General features: G+C 37.8%; 1 long non-coding RNA gene across 2 annotated transcripts in view; it reads left to right on the top strand.

Annotated features, from left to right (window-relative positions):
- LOC141374319 (uncharacterized) overlaps positions 1-22,351 on the top strand; it is a 147,065-nt gene that overhangs the window by 72,763 nt on the left and 51,951 nt on the right. For both annotated transcript variants that reach the window (XR_012381096.1, XR_012381095.1), the window contains exon 2: positions 13,854-13,970. This is a non-coding gene — a long non-coding RNA (uncharacterized lncRNA). The remainder of the gene's footprint in view (positions 1-13,853; positions 13,971-22,351) is intronic.

The raw sequence follows: 22,351 nt of genomic DNA, 5'->3' as shown, positions 1-22,351 counted from the left end.
ATTCTATTAATGTGATGTCTTACATTTATTGATTTGTATGTGTTGAACTATCCTTTTATCCGAGGGATAAATTCCAGTTGCTCATGGTGAATGATCCTTTTAATGTGCTGTTGAATTCAATTTGCTAGGATTTTATTGAGAATTTTTACATCTATATTCACCAGGGATCTTGGCCTGTAGTTCTCTTTTCTTGTAGTGTCCTTTTCTGGCTTTGGTGTCAAGGTAATGCTGACCACATAAAATGAGTTTGGGAGTGTTACCTACTCTTCAGTTTTTTGGAAGAGTTTGAGAAAGACTGGCATTAATTCTTTTAAATATTTGCTAAAATTCACCACCATCGAAGCCATGTGGTCCTGGGCATTCCTTTGTAGGGAGATTTTTTGATTACTGATTCAATCTCCTTACTGGTAATTGGGCTGCTCAGATTATCTCTTTTTTCTGTCTTGGTAGGTTGTATGTTTCTGAGAGTTTTTCCATTTTTTCCAGGCTGTCTAGTTTGTTGGTGTATGGTTGTTCCATTCAGTGTTTTTCTAGCTTGCCTAAGGAAAATTACAATTCTAATTCCCATTTTTCTCATTGACTGTGGGATTCTTCTCTTCTTATTCTTTTTTTTTTTAAGATTTCATTTCATTTATTTGAGACAGAGAGAGAGAGATCACAAGCAGGGGGGAAGGGTAGAGGGAGAAGAGAAGCAGACTCCCCACTGAGCACGGAGCCTGATGTGGAACTTGATCCCAGGACCCTGGTATCATGACCTAAGCCGAAGGCAGACATTTAACTGACTGAGCCACCCTGGCACCCCTCTCTTCTTATTATAAGGAAAATTATAAAGCTCCCTTTTGTTTTGTTTCTGAATCCTCATAAAATATGTTGGTCTAGGTTTCAGGTTTAGTATGTATTCAGTTGGTCTGTAAGTCGTTTTCTTAAAGCACAATTCCTTTTTTTTTTTAAAGATTTTTTTTTTTTAATTTGTCTATTTGACAGAGAGAGAGCTAGAGCATGAACACAAGCAGGGGGAGTGGGAGAGGGAGAAGCAGGCTTCCCGCCGAGCAGGGTGCCTGATGTGGGGCTCGATCCCAGGACCCTGGGATCATGACCTGAGCCGAAGGCTTAATGACTGAGCCACCCAGGCACCCCTTAAAGCACAATTTCAAACAAAAATGACTTTACTCTCTGCAACAATAGATAACTGGCTTCTTATATTTTTAGGTGGTTTAAATACAAAAAAAAAAGATTTTGTCTTAAGAGAGATATTTGTTGAAAGTAAGAATTACATAAAGAAAAACTATATCCAAAGTCACAGGACACATGTTTCCAAATACATAAAGTATTAAACCGGTCATTCAGGTATCCACTCTGACTTGGTAAGAAATATTACTCACCTAACCTTCATGCTTTTCCTAAAAATGGACAAATGTGTAATATTTGCAATATTTATAGGCAAATATGCCATTATCTACCTAATAGGACAGTTTCTATTAGCAGTTTCTATTAGGCAACCCAGGTAGTGGTATCTGAGCTGAATAAGTCAAAATCCCATGGATAGCTGGAGTGAGCACAGATCCTCCAGATACCAGCTTCTAAGTAGAGAAGTGTCAAACAACACAAACTCCCACAGATCTACATAATTTTTCCAATTTACCTGAAATCCTTCCAACTTAGCACTCTTCTCCAATTTAAGTAATTTTCTCATAACTCTTTTAAAATTGCAATGTCTAATTCAGAGGGATAACACATTATGACATTGTCTGCCATTAACCTACTTTCTCTGATTAGTTTTGGACTAATTCCCAGGCCTACCTCCCTCAATGTCTCATCCAATAAAACTGAAAATTGGCCAAGGAATCTGTATATTGTAACAAGCATCCCTATTGAGCCTCTGGCTGTTGGTCTTGAAAAATATTTTTAGAAATGCTGCTTAGGAAATCAGGGCTGCTGCAAAAAGTTAATAAACAGCTGGGGGAGACTTCAAATAGCAAAGTGATTACAAGATAGGCAGCAAGATCTTTGAGAGCAAGTCATCTATTTTGTAGTTTAAAACCAAGAGTGACCTCTGATGGCATTTCTTTTTACTCTGTGTGGCTATCCTTCAAGATGTCTGAACTCTCTGAAAATATATATAAAAGTAAAAAAAATCACTATAAAGTACAGCATATTAAGGCAAATTATAAAAATATGATTTAATTAAAATGTTTATACCCATATTTAAATTTTTCTTTGCATCTTCATTCATTTTAATCATTAGTGCAACTATGAAGGGTCAGAGAAATTGCTATAGAAAGTTTTGCGAAAGTTGAAAACTCAGTTTTGTCAACCTAGATTTGGTACCCCCTCTGTAGCATTCAGCTCTTCTTCAAAACCCTTACTTATGAAGACCAGTTTAGGATCTGTTTTTAATTCTTCGTTGTTATAGGTCTAAGGGAGCAGCCATTGAGTCTACTGTTTTCATCACCATATCACTGGAACATATCATGGAAGAACCCCAACCTCAATGGAAAGAAAATCACATGCTAGTGTAGGTTGGTAGCTCATTATGAAATGCATGTGTCTCTCAGTGAAATAAAAACAGTCCATTGTAATTTTGAAACTGAAACTGGAAATCATCATTTATGATCTTTTATTTTAGTTTTTAACAGTTAGATGGGAAGACCTTAGATAATGAAGAATAATTTCCTACTTCGTAATGGTCCTAGCAACTAGAGCGTATTTGCCCTTAATGGGGCTAATCTGTCTTTTCAGATAGTCATTTGATAAGAATGGCTTATACCATTATATTTTGTTTTAGATATTATTAAAATAATAAAATCTCACATGCAATTTTAATACTTATGATTAAAATGGAAATTAGGCACCTCAGTATGCTCCATTTAGATTGGAATGTGTGATGCATTATTTATTGCACAAATAGGTTTGAGGATACAAAGCCTTACTTTAGCAACTCCTTACAGGCCTACTATTTAAAACATGCCCCAGGTAGCTGTAAGATTTATGCCACATTTTACAGCCCCTTTATACCGGTTTTTCACACTATCTACAAATACTAAAACTGATATCACTGTGATATGAAATATCTGAGACTAAAAACTAATTTTAGAGACAATTTGTCTTTGTGTTCGTATATTTATAAATGAAAGACGACTATAAAATACATTCAAAACTGGCTGCCACAGGCAGGAAAATCATTACAAAGAACTGTTGTTCAATAAGGTTTCCCAGTGTTCCTTAATTCAATTTCAGTTTGAACCTTTTTGAAGCTAAACAACCGACATTGTTAACCAGGTGTTAGAGTTGGATCTTAATAGCTTTGACTTTGTTTTCTGTGGGATGAAAATGGAAGCTAAGCAATTGTAAAAGGAAACTCCATGATCTCTCCTTATGGGTTTAAAGCAGGGGTGGGCAAATGTGTAATGGCAAAGTCCAGATAGTAGGTATTTTCAGCTCAGTGGACCGCATAACTATCTGTCGCACTGCTCAACTCTACCATTTGAGCTTGAAATCGGCCACGGACAGCACGTAAACAAATGGGTACGACTATACACCATATTTCCAAAACCAGGCAGAGTGCTGACCCCTGACTCCCAACAGAGAATGCAAACATACACAAGTAAAGGGTTCTCTGTTTCCTATGGAAGCTGAGCCCTGAGCCAGAAGTGCGAATTCCACATCTCACAGCCACTGTGACATCGTCCACTACCATTTCAGCACCCCTTCGTTCACACAAACTCTGTTAAGTGAAAGAAGAGATACCACTTATCTTTCATCTTCTGCTACTTCACGCTTTGAGCACACGGCCTGTGTATCACCAAGATACCTATTTGCTATTAGATAAAATTGAGTAACAAACCATCAAACACAGTCATTTTCAGAGTGAATAACAATTAGTCCAAAATAATAAAAATAAAAAGCTCTATAAATACATGGTATAGTTTATCATAGGAAATGCCGTGTTATTATTGTAAAGAAGGCCCATGGATAGACAGTGGTGGAGGACTTTTTCCCTATTTTCAGTGCGAGAGATTTAGGACAAAGATTGTACTCAGGGTTAAGTTTATGAAAGGATTGGCATGAAGTCTAGCTATGTGTTTGATAAGATTCAAGTTGTCTAAGTAAAAACCATTGTTTGTCTTGTTGTACTCCTGAGGGAGATAACAAAATCCAGTTCTGTGATTTGGCCAGTCTCATAAGTATGATGTATATACATCCTGTGGTAGAAAACCTTTTTAAAAATACCGTGGCAGAGAATGTTTTTTCTCAACAATATTGGTGTTATTTCTCTTCTTTTGAGACCCATACATTTCGTAGGCCCTTGGCAGTTTTGTAGGGCCATATGGTTGTGTTCTGGCCAATGAAACATGGACAGAAGTGATAGACGTTACTTCCAAGACTGGTTTTTTAAAAGTTCTGCAGAAATTTCCATGCTCTGTTTCTTAGTTTATTTACTGGCTACAGACAGAGAATACATTAGACCTCTCTAAGGCCCAAGAGTGACTGGGACATGGAATCATTAGATTAAAGAGTGTTCTGGATGGAAGTGGGTTTAAGAGTCAAGGTTGTAATGTCTTAAGAGAATTACATGAATGAAAGATAAATAAAAGTTCAAGCATATGATTTTGCTAGTCCTAATTTATCATAACATAAAATACTTATATGTGTAAAAATAAGAATTTTAAAAATTTGAATCTTAAAGTTCTCTTTAAAACAAGTTTCAAGTAGCTCAGAAAACAGATACCGATTTCTATTAAATATCCTTTCACATAGAATGTTTACATCTAAACTTTTCAATACTACCCATACAATCTTGTTTGTAGTAAATGTGTGGTCTTTCGTCAGTCTTTTCTCTTCCTAAGTGCCATTGTATATGATGTGAGGCATACTTGTTGCCTTTTAATAGTTGATATCAGAAATGCAGACATAAATAATTTGCCTTGTGGCATTTTTTAGAATAATGTTTGTCCTTTGCATTCTATGGCAGTTTTGAAAAAAAATAAAATGGACCTAAATAAAATGGATTAACTGATCAATCTTAAATTTAAAAAACAAGTAATATAGTCACATTTTGAAATCTGATTTAAAATTTGTGATAATTAATTGTATCGGTTTTGTACATTTTGCTACAATATAAAGAGGGAAATGAAAAGAATTCAGTAATAAGTTAAATTGTAGATTATTTCTTATGCCATAGATTCCTATTTTATATTTTTAAACTCTACTAAAAGCATGCTTTTTAAAATCTAATATGCTTTAAAAATCATCTGGTATTGATCCTATATATTATGCTTAATAACTAAATTCAAAAATAAATTTCAATAAAAAAGACAAATTACATTGAAAATTCAGGAAAAAATGGCAAGCTCTTATTTTAGCACTCTTGGGTATTCAACTCTGTCATTTTTCTTAGGGTAGGCAGAAGTACTGAGAAGTTTCAGGCAGAAAGCCTGCTGAATAACCAAAATGATAGCACATATGCTTTGGGAGTTTAATGCAATTCAGTGAAATTGCTGATTGAAGAAATTTCTCATGTTATTAGTAAATGAATTTAGAGTTACAAGAGACAAGTTGTAAAAATGGCAAACATTAGTAATTGTCAGATGCTTACAGTGCATTACAGTGTACCTGCATCGTGTAAACAGTAAATCATCACCTTTTAGCATATTAAAACAATTAATAAGAGTTACAAGATTACAGAAAAACATGAAAAAGATTAAAAGAAAAATTATTAAACACAGTGTCAAGTCAGAAAAGTGGCTGTGGGTTACAGAAAAATAACAGAATTATGACATTTAAACCTCTTCCTTAAATTTCAATTCCAGTATAGTTAACATACAGCGTTACATTGGTTTCAGGTGTACAATATAATGATTCAGCGATTCTATGCATTACTCAGTGCTCATTGCGATAAGTGTACTCTCAATCCCCACCACCTGTTTCATCCTTTCCCCCCCACCCACCTTTTCTCTGGTAACCATCCATTTGTTCTCTATAGTTAAGAGACTGTTTTTGTGGTTTGTCTCTCTCTTTCCCTTTGTTCGTTTGTTTTTTTCTTAAATTCCACATATGAGTGAAATCATATGGTATCTGTCTTCCTCACTGACTTATTTCATTTAGCATTATACTCTCTAGCTCTGTCCATGTTGTTGCAAATGGCAAGATACCATTCTTTGTGCAGGCTGAATAATATTCCATTGTGTGCGCGTGTGTGTGTGTGTGTGTGTGTGTGTGTGTGTGTGTGTACCACATCTTTATACATTCATCTATTGATGAATACTTGGGCTGCTTCCATAGTGTGGCTGTAATACATATTGCTACAGTAAACATAAAGATGCATATATCCCTTCGAATTTAAGCCTATTTTTTGTCTGGGTTTTTGTTAACATAGCGTGGAATCTAAACCTATTTATTATATTATTTTACTTGGTACATTTCCTTTTTTGAGATTTAAGATACTTGTTTTTAATTGTACATATGCAGTCCTATTCAGATTTATGTTTAAATGATTTAATGTTCATTTCTTATCTGTTATGGACTGAATGCTTGTGTCTCCCCACCCAAATTCATATGCTAAAACCCTAACGTGCCTGTATTTGGAGATGGGGTCTTTATGGAAGTAATTAAAGTTAAATGAGGCCATTAGAATGGGGACATGATCCGATAGGAATAGTGTCCTAATAAGAAGAGACACTGGCGAACTCTCTCCCCACGTGCTTACCCCAAGGAAAGGTCATGCGAGGGCACAGTGGGAAGGTGGCCATCTGCTCACCAGGAAGAGGGCTTTCACCAGAAACCAACCAGGCTGGCAACTTGAACTGGGACTTCTAGTCTCCAGAACCATGAGGGAATAAATGTCTTTTGTTTAAGCCACTCAGGGTATGGGATTTCCTTATGGCATCCTGAACAGACTTCTATGCTGTCTTCGAAAAACAAAATTTCATGCCTGAGTCTGAGTCTCCGTTCTCACCACTGGAGTGGATTTATCAGGAAGAGTGCTCTGGTAATATATGCCAAAAGAGAATTTTGTGTGTGTGCTTACACGTTAACATATAATGAATTCTTATCTGTTTATAAGAAATACAGAGTCACAAATATTTTTCTCTCAAAATTTAGTGCTTATAGTATTTAGCATCATGGAAAAGGATAGTGAAAGGATTCAGATTGGTTTCTCTTTGTATGTAGCTTCATATTTCTGCTGAACGCTTGTATGATCTTTTTTTGTCCTTGCAATCAAAAAAAAATATATATATATGTGTATGTATATATGGGGGAGGGTTAGTAAAATTCCAATAATTTTGAATTTTGCCAGGTACAATTTGTGCACTTTTTCATACTGCATATTTTTATTACTCTTGGGTTATTTTTGGTTTTGTTTGAGGTCATGTAGATTTCTAAATCTTTCACCACTGCTTCTGCTGGTTACTATTTGTTTGTTTGTTTGTTAGTTTAGGAGCACCAGTCATCAGTTTGTTTGGGTCCATTCTCTCTTCTCACCATCTGTAATACCTCTTGTTGGTATTACTTATGTGTCCATTTCCTCTGTATTTTGGAGGAGTTTCTCATATTTTTTTTATATTTGCACTTGTTCAGTTAGATGGAGACGTCCTCAGGAAAGTTCTTTTCTCTTTATGTTAAAATGCTGGTGGACTCTTCAACAACTTTTATCGATCTGTCCTTGTTTGACCTTGAATATTGTTTTGTCTCTTATTTGTATTGCTACTATTGCCTTCTCTTTCTTATTGTATGTCTATTATAGGATTTTCTCTTCATTTTCAGTCTTTACCACTATTTTATCTTATATGTCCTCATAAATAGAATATAACGGGGTTTTGCTTGTTTTTTTTTTGTTTTGTTTTGTTTTTGAGAGAGAGAGAGTGGGCATGGGGGAGGGGCAGAGGGAAAGGGAGGGAGAAAATTTTAAGCAGACTCCATGCCCAGCACGGAACCTGATGTGGGGCTCGATCTCAGAACCCTGAGATCATGGCCTGAGCCAAATTCTAGAGTTGGATGCTTAACTGGCTGAGCCACCCAGGTGCCCCAGGTTTTGCTTGCTTTAAATACCAATCTAAGAATCTATCTTTTAAATAGTCAAATTAGTTTATGCATATTCACAGTAATCACTGATATTTTTGCCATCCTATTTTTTCCTACTTTACATGATTTCTTATTCTTTAGCTTCTTTCCTGCCATTCACTGGTTTGGTCAAGTTTTATTTTTGTCCTGTTTATGTTTCTTTACTTTTTGTACCATTTTACATGAATGCCCTTAAGTTTTAGTGATGATTATTTTATTTTATCTAATGAAATATTTCACTGCGGAAAGATGGTATACAAAAATATCATTAAAAAATACCTAGGCTCCTCCAACCAAGTTCAGAAACAAACCATTACAAATATGCTTCAAGGTCCCTACATATGTTTCCCTTATCATAGCCCTCTTCTAGCCAGAGATAACCTCTTTGCTGATATTGATGTTTATCATCCTATTATTTTCTTTATACTTGAACAGCATATGCATTTATTTAAAATGTTACTTTATTTTGCTGCTTTAAACTTTGGTATTTTATGGTTAGTTTTCCAGCTTTTTTTTTTTTTTCAAAATAAAGAATGTAGAGAAATTTATTGCCATTTCAAAGTATAACTCAGGTGAATCAGAACAAAAAAATCATTAAGTTGACATTAAAATATGTTATTTGACCAGACTTGTCTTTAGGAAATTTCTCTTTTGATAGGCAATTCGGCCCCTAATATAGTGTAATTTGGTATAAACATATTGTGGATATATTTTTTTAAAGATTTCATTTGACAGAGAGAGACGCAGCGAGAGAGGGAACACAAGCAGGGGGAGTGGGAGAGGGAGAAGCAGGCTTCCCGCGGAGCAGGGAGCCTGATGTGGGGCTCGATCCCAGGACCCTGGGGTCATGATCTGAGTTCAAGGCAGATGCTTAATGACTAAGCCACCCAGTCGCCCCTATACTGTGGATATTTTTAAAGTCCTATAAAAACATGTTTTATGATGGTCCATCATAAATAAACAATAATATATATTAATATAAATTAATTGGTGGATGCATTTTTGAGTTTGTACAGTGTTCTAGAAAGACCCTACTTTCTCCACCATATTGTATATCAAATTGGATATTCCTCTAGTGTTGTATTTGTCAAAATGAGCTCAGTAGGATCTGTTTCTTTTATATATGTCAAGTTGTATCCATTCAAACTATGGCATTCCCACACAAAACCCACATGAGAATATGTTAGGAAAATTCAAAATATTTTACAGCCACATTAGCAAGTGTTTCAGCAAAACATACTCTCCAGCTTTATTTTTGGACTCAAAATTAAGGTTTTTCGGTTTGCACCATGTTGATATATAGTATTGGACATGTGATTGGTGAGCCCCCCTGACGAGATTCCCTTTACTACCTCCTTCCTTCCAGTTGTGTCCCAGGCTTTCTGTCCACACCCCATCGGACTGGAGCCAATTGGTCCTTTGTCTCTGCTAGACTCTTCCCCTTGCTTCCTGTCACACAGCCAGGTAGACCAACCCCATATGCAGAGTTTCCAGTTCTTCTCACTGCTTCTATACTTGAATGGGACAGTATACTACAAGGGTAAGTGACACATACTCCACTCATGGCCCATCTGCAGAAATCTTAGATGCCGAGCGGACCCACTTGCTGAGCAGCCTTCAGTGTCTCTTCTTGGTTCACCATGACAAGTTAACCAGCAGGGTAAAATGGACTTTGTTACTCATCTTTACTTGCCTTTTTTCTCATGCATGCTGCCTTGGATTTCCATCTCCTCAGTAAATTATCAGTTCTTTAACCCATGTCTCAGGTTCTGTTTATTAGAGACTCTGTCAAAGAATAATATAGCCCTGTTTGTTTTCCCTTTGATGTATCAGTTTACATTTCTACCTATAAGACCACAGCTTAGGATGCCACGATGAAACACTCAAATTGAATAGAATTTGGGCGCCTCCATCAACTTAGATCATCTTCATGACATCTAAGATGACCTTTATATTCTATTAATAGAAAACTGAGTTCATGGCACCCTCTTCTACTTTTTTCTTCCTGCCTCAACCTAGGCCTGCTTCCTCTCAGGTATGCTGTCTATCTCAGTGAATGATCCCATGAACCTGGGGACCATTTGTTCCCACTCCTTACCCAAATTCATTTTATTCGCCAGGTCTTTGACTTCTATTCCTAAATATTTCCCGAAGCCGCTTCTCTCTTCACTCTCCCACTTTCATGGCTTAAACATGGCAGCCACCATTTCTTACTCGGACCATTTCCGTCTCTCCCAGTCAGGCTCTCTTCTTTCAGTCTCTGCAGTCTCTAGTCTATCCTTGAACCTGCTGCCATCATATTCATTTTAAAGTGATACCAACTAGGGCGCCTGGGTGGCTCAGTTGGTTGAGCAACTGCCTTCGGCTCAGGTCATGATCCTGGAGTCCCGGGATCGAGTCCTACATCGGGCTCCCAGCTCAGTGGGGAGTCTGCTTCTCCCTCTGACCCTCTTCCCTCTCGTGCTTTCTATCTCTCATTCTCTCTCTCTCAAATAAATAAAATCTTTAAAAAAAATAAAAAAATAAAGTGATACCAACTAACACTTGCTAAAAATCTCTTCAGTAACCCCCCATTGCCAGAATTATAACATATAATACAAACTCCTAGCATGCCATACATTGACCTTTGTGCTCAGATGGTCCCTATCCAGCTATCTGAGTTTTTTAAACATGCCAAGTTTTTTCACACCTGAGAGGTTTTTTTTTTCTTTTTAACATGTCATTTCTCCCACCTGATATATCCTTCTGCTCCACAGTCTCTGATAAATTCCTAGTAATCTCTAAGAGACAGCCCAGTGGTCATATCATTTCTTCTCTTAGGCCTTTCCTGATGTCCACATCACTCCTTCTTGAGTGATGATGTAATTCTCTCCATGTTTGTCTTTCACGCTTCTTGTAGGAATGGTCTCAAGGCAAAGGCAGATGAGCAAGAGAAGAAGTAGAAACATGTAGGTACTTTTTCAAGCCTCTGCTTGGGTCAAGTTTGCTAACATCCTAATGGCCAAAGCAAGTAACAGGGAAGAGTCCAGAATCAAGGATGGAAGCAGAACGACCTGCCAGAGTAAGAAGGAACTGCACAATTCTATGGAAAGGGACAAGGATAAAGGAAGGGTGAACAGTTAGGGCCATTAGCACAACTGATCTACCACACACTGTGAATATTTATTCCTGAAAACCTGGGTCTCCACAGAACCTTTTTCTTGAAGCATACTCAGAGGTTATGTATAGTGATGAAATTAACCAAATGTCTGCTTGACAATGCACTGTAGAGGAGTAAAAGACATAGTGGGTGACTGAAAACCATGAGCTTTTGGAAGGGATGCTCAGTTTAAATATACAAGCACATCTTGCCAGTTAATGTCATGGCTTTAGTGGTTTTACTTGTCACTACTTTTTTTTTTAATGTTTTATTTATTTATTCAGGAGAGTCAGAGAGAGAGAGGCAGAGGCAGAGGGAGAAGCAGGCTCCCCGCCTAGCAGGGAGCCTGATGCGGGACTCGATCCCAGGACCCTGGGATCATGACCTGAGCTGAAGGCAGATGCTTAACCATCTGAGCCACCCAGGCGCCCACTTGTCACTACTTTTAAGAGGTGTGATTTTAGAGAGCTGGATGTTGAGTGAGATTGACAGGAAGAATTCAGGAAAAAATAATATGAAGATGAGTATTATAAAATAAATACAACACAGTAATTGTTGCCACAAACTGAAAAGTAAATGTGTGTTGCTCTTTTTGTGATTCTGTTGAATTAATAGATCCTGAGTTCCAGACAGATCAAAATGCACCTTAGGGACTCTGTTTTTCTTTTTCAAATATGAAAGAATGAGAGAGAGAAAACATCTTTAAAAAGCTGTATTAGGTTGTCCATGAGAACTTCAGTGAGTATGTAATGAATATGTATTGACATTAGACCAATAACTGAGTGACAGCCAAAATTGTTTACCCAGTCTCTTTGCTTGTGGTCTATTTAAGCAGATGGCTCTGCATGCTTTTGAAAGAAATTTTTTTGAACCTAAGCTTGAATAAAGAAATATACCAAATGAACCCCATGGGAATTGAAAAGCTGAGTCTTGGACGTGAAAGGACTTGGCACTGAATGAGAATTTTAAGCTAATCATAAATTACTGTGGCTATAACAAAGGATTGGATTGAATGAATCCATGATTTTACATTTTTTTTCCTTAGATGGTATTATATTACCATTATTACCTCCACTCTTTATTCCTCTTAGTGGTTGTCATATATACATAGATATTTGTGAGGGATGGCCTAACTCTTTTTTTTTTTTTTACCTTTTATTTTTTATTGTTATGTTAATCACCATATATTACATCATTAGTTTTTGATGCAGTGTTCCATGATTCATTGTTTGTTCATAACACCCAGTGCACCATGCAAAACGTGCCCTCCTCAATACCCATCACCAGGCTAACCCATCCCCCCACCCCCCTACCCTCTAGAACCCTCAGTTTGTTCCTCAGAGTCCATCGTCTCTCATGGTTCGTCTCCCCCTCTGACATACTCCCCTTTTCTTCCTCTCCTGTTATCTTCTTCTTTTCCTTTTTTCTTAAAATATGTTGCGTTATTTGTTTCAGAAGTACACATCTGTGATTCAACAGTCTTGCACAATTCACAGCGCTCACCGTAGCACATACCCTCCCCAATGTCTATCACCCAGCCATCCCATCCCTCCCACCCCCAACCACTCCAGTAACACTCAGTTTGTTTCCTGAGATTAAGAATTCCTCATATCAGTGAGGTCATGTGATACATGTCTTTCTCTGATTGACTTATTTCACTCAGCATAACACCCTCCAGTTCCATCCACGTCGTTGCAAATGGCAAGATCTCATTCCGTTTGATGGCTGCATAATATTCCATTGTGTATATATACCACATCTTCTTTATCCATTCATCTGTCGATGGGCATCTTGGCTCTTTCCACAGTTTGGCTATTGTGGACATTGCTGCTATAAACATTGGGGTACATGTACCCCTTCGGGTCCCTACATTTGTATCTTTGGCCTAACTCTTAATGGATGGAGGGGCCCATTATATAAACAGAGCCATTTGGGGCCAAAGAGAAGTCAAACTGGACAGCCCAGTAAGTGAGCAGAGGGTAACACTATAGCTGACATCTAGGCAATCAGCGTAAGGACAATTCACTGGAAAAATTTAATAGTCTATTCTCTTGGATAATAACTAAATACTGTATTAATGATACTAACAGTATTAATGGTAATAGCATTAAGTACTATTTCTTGACCTCTGGCCATATGTTAGGTACCTGGTAAGTGTATTTTATGTGTTATCTCTTATGGAGGTCAGTCTTATTGCCCCCCCGTTCTGAAAAAGGAAACTAAAACTCAGAAAAGATAATATTCATGGTCACACAGTTAGTTATGGGGACAACTCACTTGTAAAGTCAGGTTAGTAGGACTTCAGGTTTCCTGCTTTTTTTATGACTAAGGTTGTCACTTCATAGAAGGACCTGATTACTAGATAGGTTACCAAGAAAATGAGCCCCTCTCCCCCGACAAAAATAAGTGATTACCAGAATTTGGATACAGGGTTCTTCTCGGGATCACTTGTCAGTAATGAGGCTCAGAGTAGGACAAGTAAAGAATATCTTCATGCTGAGTCCTGTAGTGTTGGATAAGACTGGAGGCATTCAAGTATTAAAGTTTCTTTTGCTTATTTTAAAAACAGGTAATAAGATCAGAAGCCCGCCCATACTGGTTATTCTGTTTCTTCCCTTAAATCCATTTTCCCCCATTTTCTGCTCTGTTCTAGGTCCTCGGAGGCTGAAGTGCACAGAGGGCATTAGTCAGCTTGTTCTGTGGATTCTGGTGGGATTCCATCAGTGCGAAGCACCAGTTGAAGACTAAAGTGTGAGACAGAGACACTAGGGTAAGTGTTCCTGCCTACCCCAGTCCTGGTGGCTTTCACACCTACAGTTCTCAAAGGCAGCGCCTCTTTCCTGCCAGAGGCCCCGGCTCCCACAGGGTTCTAGCCAGCACTGCTCTGCTCTTTGCTCCTCAAGCCTGCTGTTGCTAGCTAATTGGGTCCTGCCATCCATACTGGATGCTTTACACTTGCCACATCTCTGCATTTTATTCCTTTGTTGAATTATTATCAGTGAAATCTTTCCCAGTGTGCCATCTACTTCCTGCCTGAAACTTTAATACAAAAGGGACCCTATGCCACAGGTTACACCTACTGCCTTGGGGTAATTTTTAAGCTACTTTCTATAAGCTTTATTGAGGTATAATTGATAAACAAAAATGTGTATAATTTGATGTTCGATGAGTTGGGACATACACAAACACCTGTGATACCATCACCACAATCGACATAATAGATGTATCTAACACTTCCCAAAGTTTCCTTGTGTCTCTTTGTTTTTTTATTTTATGTGTTTAGGGTAAGAACACTTCACATCTACCCTCTTAACAAATTCTGAGGTGCACAGTACCATATTGCTAACTCTAGGCACTATGTTGTACCTAGAACAACATGGATCTCTAGAACATACTCATCTAGTATTAACAGAAACTTTATACTCATTGAACAATAACTCGCCGTGGTGATTTTTCGTATTCCTCTTTTACTCTCAAAAGTATCCTGGGTTGGAGGATAATTTATATGGTCATCCTGTTGATATACCATTTAAGTGTTAATCTTATATTCTTATTTTTCTTAATCCAAAAACCATGGAGGAATTGGGAACTGAATTCATAAAGGCAGGATAGCAAAATACATAATGCTTCAGAGTCAGAAAGAGGAGGATTTTACTCCCACTTGTTACTCATGAGCGCTGTGCACTTGGGTCATTTAGTTAATTTCTCTGAACATGTGATATTATCTGTAAAAGGAGAAGAAGCAAACCCACAGTGAAGGATTGTTTTAAACAACAGAGAATATGTAAAGTGTCCTGCACATAGTAGGTGCTTAGTAATATTTTATCAAAATGATTATGACTGATATACACATATTTATCTTTGAACTCTTACAACAATCCTTGATACAGAGCAGGTATTCAGAAATATTGAATGGAATTATTTAATGGATGATTTTCAAATGTGAATCACTTATAAACCAAAACTGGATTCTTAGCTATCTTCAGTTTTGAAATAATTTTTCATAATGATCCTCTTTAACACTGTAATTTTCCTTACACTTATTTTTTTTTAAGATTTTATTTTTCAGTAATCTCCAATTCCAACATGGGGCTCGAACTCATGACTCTGACATCAAGAGTCACATGCTCTACCTACTGAGCCAGCGAGGCACCCCTCTGATTTTCCTTAAATGAGTTTCTAAAAAGTATAGAATTATTACTTCCAATTTCAATTGCAATTATGAATGTAGCCTGTTAGCTTGCTTGGTGTTAATATGGGCAGTCAGATCTTGCCCACTAGCTGATCTGTTCTGAGCAATAAGTAAAGGGGACTGGATAAAAATCTCAGTACCTACTTTCAGGCTATTGATTGTAGGCTGAAGCAGAGTGAAGAGGGCTTCTTCTTACTCTTAGACCAAAATACTGAGGAACTAAGGTGGAATGGTACTTGCATATGACCCTTAATAACTAATGTGGGCTCATAAAAATTCCGACTGGCCCAGGCATGGCCTATCGGAACAGGGCTGAAGGCTACTTGGCTGTTCCCGGAGCCACTTTACCATTGTTATGGAGGATCTCTACATCCCTTTGTGAATACTCTCTGAACCGTGGGGCCATGTTATGGCTAGTGTAGTACCTTGACAACTTTAGCTTTTCATCAGAGTTCTATCTAAAGCCACTTCAAGAAATGCAAATGAAATTATTTATGTCCAAAGATGATGTATACAAACTGTGTCTAGTACATGATACATAGGTAAAATTTCTTTGTTGCATAAACATGAATTTCCTTTCTCTCTTTAGTACTCTGAACAGGATAGCTACCGTAAGGGATATAATATTGGTCTGATAGGATGGTGTCCTATCCTATCACACATAACAACTAGTAGAGAAGAAATCAATGCTGTTAACTCTATCATGCATTCATATGTCAAATTTATTTACATCTGACTCACAGGCATTAGGCAACACATTGGGGACATAAAGACAAATAAACCATAATCTACTATTTTCAAGAAGTTCAACCTCTCTTGTAATTTTTGTCTGCTTCCTCACCCATTGTAATCAATTACTCTCCATAGAGTCCCCTTGGACTTTGTTCAGACGTAAGTTATAATTTTTATAATTAAGAATACACAAACCAATCTTCATCGTTGTTATAAAGTGCACTACCCATGTGATATTATTTACACATCACTCAGTGACCTGTCAAGGGGTCTTGCTAAATATTTAATGTTAAAATATCCCTATCAAAGAGCGATCTTGTGGCTTATGGTGAGTTATAAGCCTTGTTTTATAACAGGCACAAATGATCCCTTAAGGATCACAAAACTCAGTGTAAAATACGAAACTTTTAAAACTCTCAGAACACAGGAGAAAATCTAGATTGCCTTGGGTATGGTGGTGATTTCTCAGATACATTTTTATTTTATTTTATTTTTAAAAATAATTTTTTATTGTTATGTTAATCACCATACATTACATCATTAGTTTTTGATGTAGTGTTCCATGATTCATTGTTTGTGCATAACACCCAGTGCTCCACACAGAATGTGCCCTCTTTAATACCCAACACCAGGCTAACCCATCTCCCCACCTCCCTCCCCTCTAGAACCCTCAGTTTGTTTTTCAGAGTCCATCGTCTCTAATGGTTCGTCTCCCCCTCTGACTTACTCCCCTTCATTCTTCCCCTCCTGATATCTTCTTTTTTTTCTTCTTAACATATACTGCATTATTTGTTTCAGAAGCACAGATCCGTGATTCATCAGTCTTGTACAATTCACAGTGCTCAACATAGCACATACCCTCCCCAATGTCTATCACCCAGCCACCCCATCCCTCCCACCCCCCACCACTCCAGCAACCCTCAGTTTGTTTCCTGAGATTAAGAATTCCTCATATCAGTGAGGTCATATGATACATGTCTTTCTCTGATTGACTTATTTCACTCAGCATAACACCCTCCAGTTCCATCCACGTCGTTGCAAATGGCAAGATCTCATTCCTTTTGATGGCTGCATAATATTACATTGTGTATATATACCACCTGTTCTTTATGCATTCATCTGTCGATGGACATCTTGGCTCTTTCCACAGTTTGGCTATTGTGGACATTGCTGCTATAAACATAGGGGTGCATGTACCCCTTCGGATCCCTATATTTATATCTTTGGGTTAAATACCCAGTAGTGCAAATGCTGGATTGTATGGTAGCTCTATTTTCAACTGTTTGAGGAACCTCCATACTGTTTTCCAGAGGGGTTGCACCAGCTTGCATTCCCACCAACAGTGTAGGAGGGTTCCCCTTTCTCCACATGCCCACCAACATCTGTCGTTTCCTGACTTGTTAATTTTAGCCATTCTGATGGGTGTGAGGTGGTATCTCATGGAGGTTTTGATTTGGATTTCCCTGATGCTGAGCGATGTCGAGCACTTTTTCATGTGTCTGTTGGCCACTTGGATGTCTTCTTTGGAAAAATGTCTGTTCATGTCTTCTGCCCATTTCTTGATTGGATTATTTGTTCTTTGGGTGTTGAGTTTGATAAGTTCTTTAGAGATTTTGGATACTAGTCCTTTATCTGATATGTCATTTGCAAATATTTTCTCCCATTCTGTCGGTTGTCTTTTGGTTTTGTGGACTGTTTCTTTTGCTGTGCAAAAGCTTTTTATCTTGATGAAATCCCAATAGTTCATTTTTGCCCTGGCTTCCCTTGCATTTGGCGATGTTTCTAGGAGAAGTTGCTGTGGCTGAGGTGGAAGAGGTTGCTGCCTGTGTTCTCCTTTAGGATGTTGATGGACTCCTGTCTTCGTTTAGGTGTTTCAACCATTTTGAGTGTATTTTTGTGTGTGGTATAAGGAAATGGTCCGGTTTCATTCTTCTGCATGTGGCTGTCCAATTTTCCCAACACCATTTGTTGAAGAGACTGTCTTTTTTCCATTGGACATTCTTTCCTGCTTTGTCAAAGATGAGTTGACCATAAAGTTGAGGGTCCATTTCTGGGCTCTCTATTCTGTTCCATTGATCTATGTGTCTGTTTTTGCGCCAGTACCATGCTGTCTTGATGATTACAGCTTTGTAATAGAGCTGGAAGTCCGGAATTGTGATGCCGCCAGCTTTGCTTTTCTTTTTCAATATTCCTCTGGCTATTCGGGGTCTCTTCTGGTTCCATACAAATTTTAGGATTATTTGTTCCATTTCTTTGAAAAAGGTGGATGGTATTTTGATGGGGATTGCATTGAATGTGTAGATTGCCCTAGGTAGCACTGACATCTTCACAATGTTTGTTCTTCCAATCCATGAGCATGGAACGTTTTTCCATTTCTTTGTGTCTTCTTCAAATTCTTTCATGAGTATTTTATAGTTTTCTGAGTACAGATCCTTTGCCTCTTTGGTTAGATTTATTCCTAGGTATCTTATGGTTTTGGGTGCAATTGTAAATGGGATCGACTCCTTGATTTGTCTCTCTTCTGTCTTGTTGTTGGTGTATAGGAATGCCACTGATTTTTGGGCATTGATTTTATATCCTGCTACTTTACTGAATTCCTGTGTGAGTTCTAGCAGTTTTGGGGTGGAGTCTTTTGGGTTTTCCACATACAGTATCATATCATCTGCAAAGAGTGAGAGTTTGACTCCTCTTTGCCAATTTGGATGTCTTTGATTTCTTTTTGTTGTCTGATTGCTGTGGCTAGGACTTCTAATACTATGTTGAATAGCAGTGGTGAGAGTGGACCTCCCTGCCGCGTTCCTGACCTTAGGGGAAAAGCTCTCACCTTTTCCCCATTGAGAGTGATATTCGCTGGAGATTTTTCATAGATGGCTTTTATGATATTGAGGTATGTACCCTCTATCCCTATACTCTGAAGAGTTTTGATCAAGAAAGGATGCTGTACTTTGTCAAATGCTTTTTCTGCATCTATTGAGAGGATCATATGATTCTTGTTCTTTCTTTTGTTAATGTATTGTATCACGTTGATTGATTTGCGGATGTTGAACCAGCCTTGCAGCCCAGGGATAAATCCCACTTGGTCATGGTGAATAATCCTTTTAAGGAACGGTTGGATCCTATTGGCTAGTATTTTGGTGAGAATTTTTGCATCCATGTTCATCAAGGATATTGGTCTGTAATTCTCCTTTTGGATGGGGTCTTTGTCTGGTTTTGGGATCAAGGTAATGGTGGCCTCATAAAACGAGTTTGGAAGTTTTCCTTGCACTTCTATTTTTTGGAACAGTTTCCGGAGAATAGGTATTAATTCTTCTTGAAATGTTTGGTAGAATTCCCCTGGGAAGCCATCTGGCCCTGGGCTTTTGTTTCTTGGGAGATTTTTGATGACTGCGTCAATATCCTTAGTGGTTATAGGTCTGTTCAGGTTTTCTATTTCTTCCTGGTTCAGTGTTGGTAGTTGATACATCTCTAGGAATGCATCCATTTCTTCCAGGTTATCTAATTTGCTGGCATAGAGTTGCTCATAATATGTTCTTATAATTGTTTGTATTTCTTTGGTGTTGGTTGTGATCTCTCCTCTTTCATTCATGATTTTGTGGATTTGGGTCATTTCTCTTTTCTTTTTGATCAGTCTGGCCAGGGGTTTATCAATCTTGTTCATTCTTTCAAAGCACCAGCTCCTAGTTTCGTTGATCTGTTCTACTGTTCTTTTGGTTTCTAGTTCATTGATTTCTGCTCTGATCTTTTTTATTTCTCTTCTCCTGCTGGGTTTAGGCTTTATTTGCTGTTCTTTCTTCAGCTCCTTTAGGTGTAGGGTTAGGTTGTGTATTTGAGACCTTTCTTGTTTCTTGAGAAAGGCTTGTATTGCTATATACTTTCCTCTCAGGACAGCCTTTGCTGTATCCCAAAGATTTTGAAGAGTTGTGTTTTCATTTTCATTGGTTTCCATGAATTTTTTTAATTCTTCTTTAATTTCCTGGTTGACCCATTCATTCTTTAGTAGGATGCTCTTTAGCCTCCATGTATTTGAGTTCTTTCCGACTTTCCTCTTGTGATTGAGTTCTAGTTTCAAAGCATTGTGGTCTGAAGATATGCATGGAATAATCCCAATCTTTTGGTACCGGTTGAGACCTGATTTGTGACCTAGGATGTGATCAATTCTGGAGAATGTTCCATGGGCACTAGAGAAGAATGTGTATTCTGTTGGCTTTGGGATGGAATGTTCTGAATATGTCTGTGAAGTCCATTTGGTCCAGTGTGTCATTTAAAGTCTTTATTTCCTTGTTGATCTTTTGCTTAGATGATCTGTCCATTTCTGTCAGGGGATGTTAAAGTCCCCCACTATTATTGTATTGTTGTCAATGTGTTTCTTCGCCTTGGTTATTAATTGCCTTATAAAATTGGCTGCTCCCATGTTAGGGGCATAGATATTTACAATTGTTAGATCCTCTTGTTGGATAGACCCTTTAAGTAGGATATAGTGTCCTTCTTCATCTCCTTTTACAGTCGTTGTTTTAAAATCTAATTTGTCTGATATAAGGATTGCCACCCCAGCTTTCTTTTGGTGTCCATTAGCATGGTAAATGGTTTTCCACCCCCTCACTTTCAATCTGGGGGTGTCTTTGGGTCTAAAATGAGTCTCTTGCAGACAGCATATCAATGGGTCTTGTTTTTTAATCCAATCCGATAGCCTGTGTCTTTTGATTGGGGCATTGAGCCCATTTACATTCAGGGTAACTATTGAAAGGTATGAATTTAGTGCCATTGTATTGCCTTTAAGGTGACTGTTACTGTATATTGTCTGTGTTCCTTTCTGATCTATGCTGCTTTTAGGCTCTCTCTTTGCTTAGAGGACCTCTTTCAATATTTCTTTTAGGGCTGGTTTTGTGTTTGCAAATTCCTTTAGTTGTTGTTTGTCCTGGAAGCTTTTTATCTCTCCTTCTATTTTCAATGAGAGCCTAGCTGGATATAGTATTCTTGGCTGCATATTTTTCTCATTTAGTGCTCTGAATCTATCATGCCAGTCCTTTCTGGCCTGCCAGGTCTCTGTGGATAGGTCTGTTGCCAATCTAATGTTTCTACCATTGTAGGTTACATATCTCTTCTCCTGAGCTGCTTTCAGGATTTTCTCTTTGTCTCTGAGACTCGTAAGTTTTAGTATTAGATGTTGGGGTGTTGACCTATTTTTGTTGATTTTGAGAGGGGTTCTCTGTGCCTCCTGGATTTTGATGCCTGTTTCCTTCCCCACTTTAGGGAAGTTCTCTGCTCTTATTTGCTCCAATATACCTTCTGCCCCTCTCTGTCTTTCTTCTTCTTCTGTGATCCCAGTTATTCTAATGTTGTTTCATCTTATCGTATCGCTTATCTCTCGAATTCTGCCCTCGTGATCCTGTGGTTCTTTCTCTCTCTTTTCTCAGCCTGTTTATTTTCCATCATTTGGTCTTCTATATCGCTGATTCTTTCTTCTGCCTCATTTATCCTAGCAGTTAGTGCCCCCATTTTTTATTGCACCCCATTAATAGCCTTTTTGATTTCGACTTGGTTAGATTTTAGTTCTTTTATTTCTCCAGAAAGGGTTTCTCTAATAACTTCCAACTTTTTTTCAAGCCCAGCTAGTATCTTTAAAGTCATGATTCTGAACTCTAGGTCCAACATCGTACTAATGTCAGTATTGAGTAGGTCCCTGGCAGACGATACTACCTCTTGTTCTTTTTGCTGAGGTGATTTTTTTCGTCTTGTCATTTTGTCCAGAGGAGAACAGATGAATGAGAGAACAGAATGCTAACAGGTTTACAACGTCTCCAGCAAATATACTCTAAACAAATCAGAAAAGACCTGAAACCAGGGGACAAGAAAGGGAAAGGAAGAAGAGAAAAAAAAAAGGAAAAAGAAAAAGATAGAAACAAACAAAAACAGAACAAAAAAAACCCAGAATATGATCAAATCTGATCAGGCTAGTGCATAGATCAGTGCCACACACTAGATTTTGGGCATATTTTGGTCTGTTAGAAGAAAGTGCCTACTAAAATTTTAAAGGAAGAAAATCTTATATATGTACAAAATCAGGGTTGATACAATGAAGGGATGGTAGATGACTGTAAAGATGAAAATTATAAAAGATTTTATAAAAGGAATTGATAAGATAAGAAGTTGTTTTTAAAAAGAAAGAAGACTTAAAAAGAAAAAAGAAAAAAAAGAAAAAAAAAAGGAGAGAATGTGATCAGGCAGGA

Source organism: Callorhinus ursinus, unplaced genomic scaffold (genome assembly GCF_003265705.2).
Source record: "Callorhinus ursinus isolate GAN/ISIS: 27379988/994484 unplaced genomic scaffold, GSC_fseal_2.0 scaffold16, whole genome shotgun sequence".
Taxonomy (NCBI): domain Eukaryota; kingdom Metazoa; phylum Chordata; class Mammalia; order Carnivora; family Otariidae; genus Callorhinus; species Callorhinus ursinus.
Note: the sequence above shows the minus strand (reverse complement) of the source record. Positions and strands in the feature narration are given on the sequence as shown.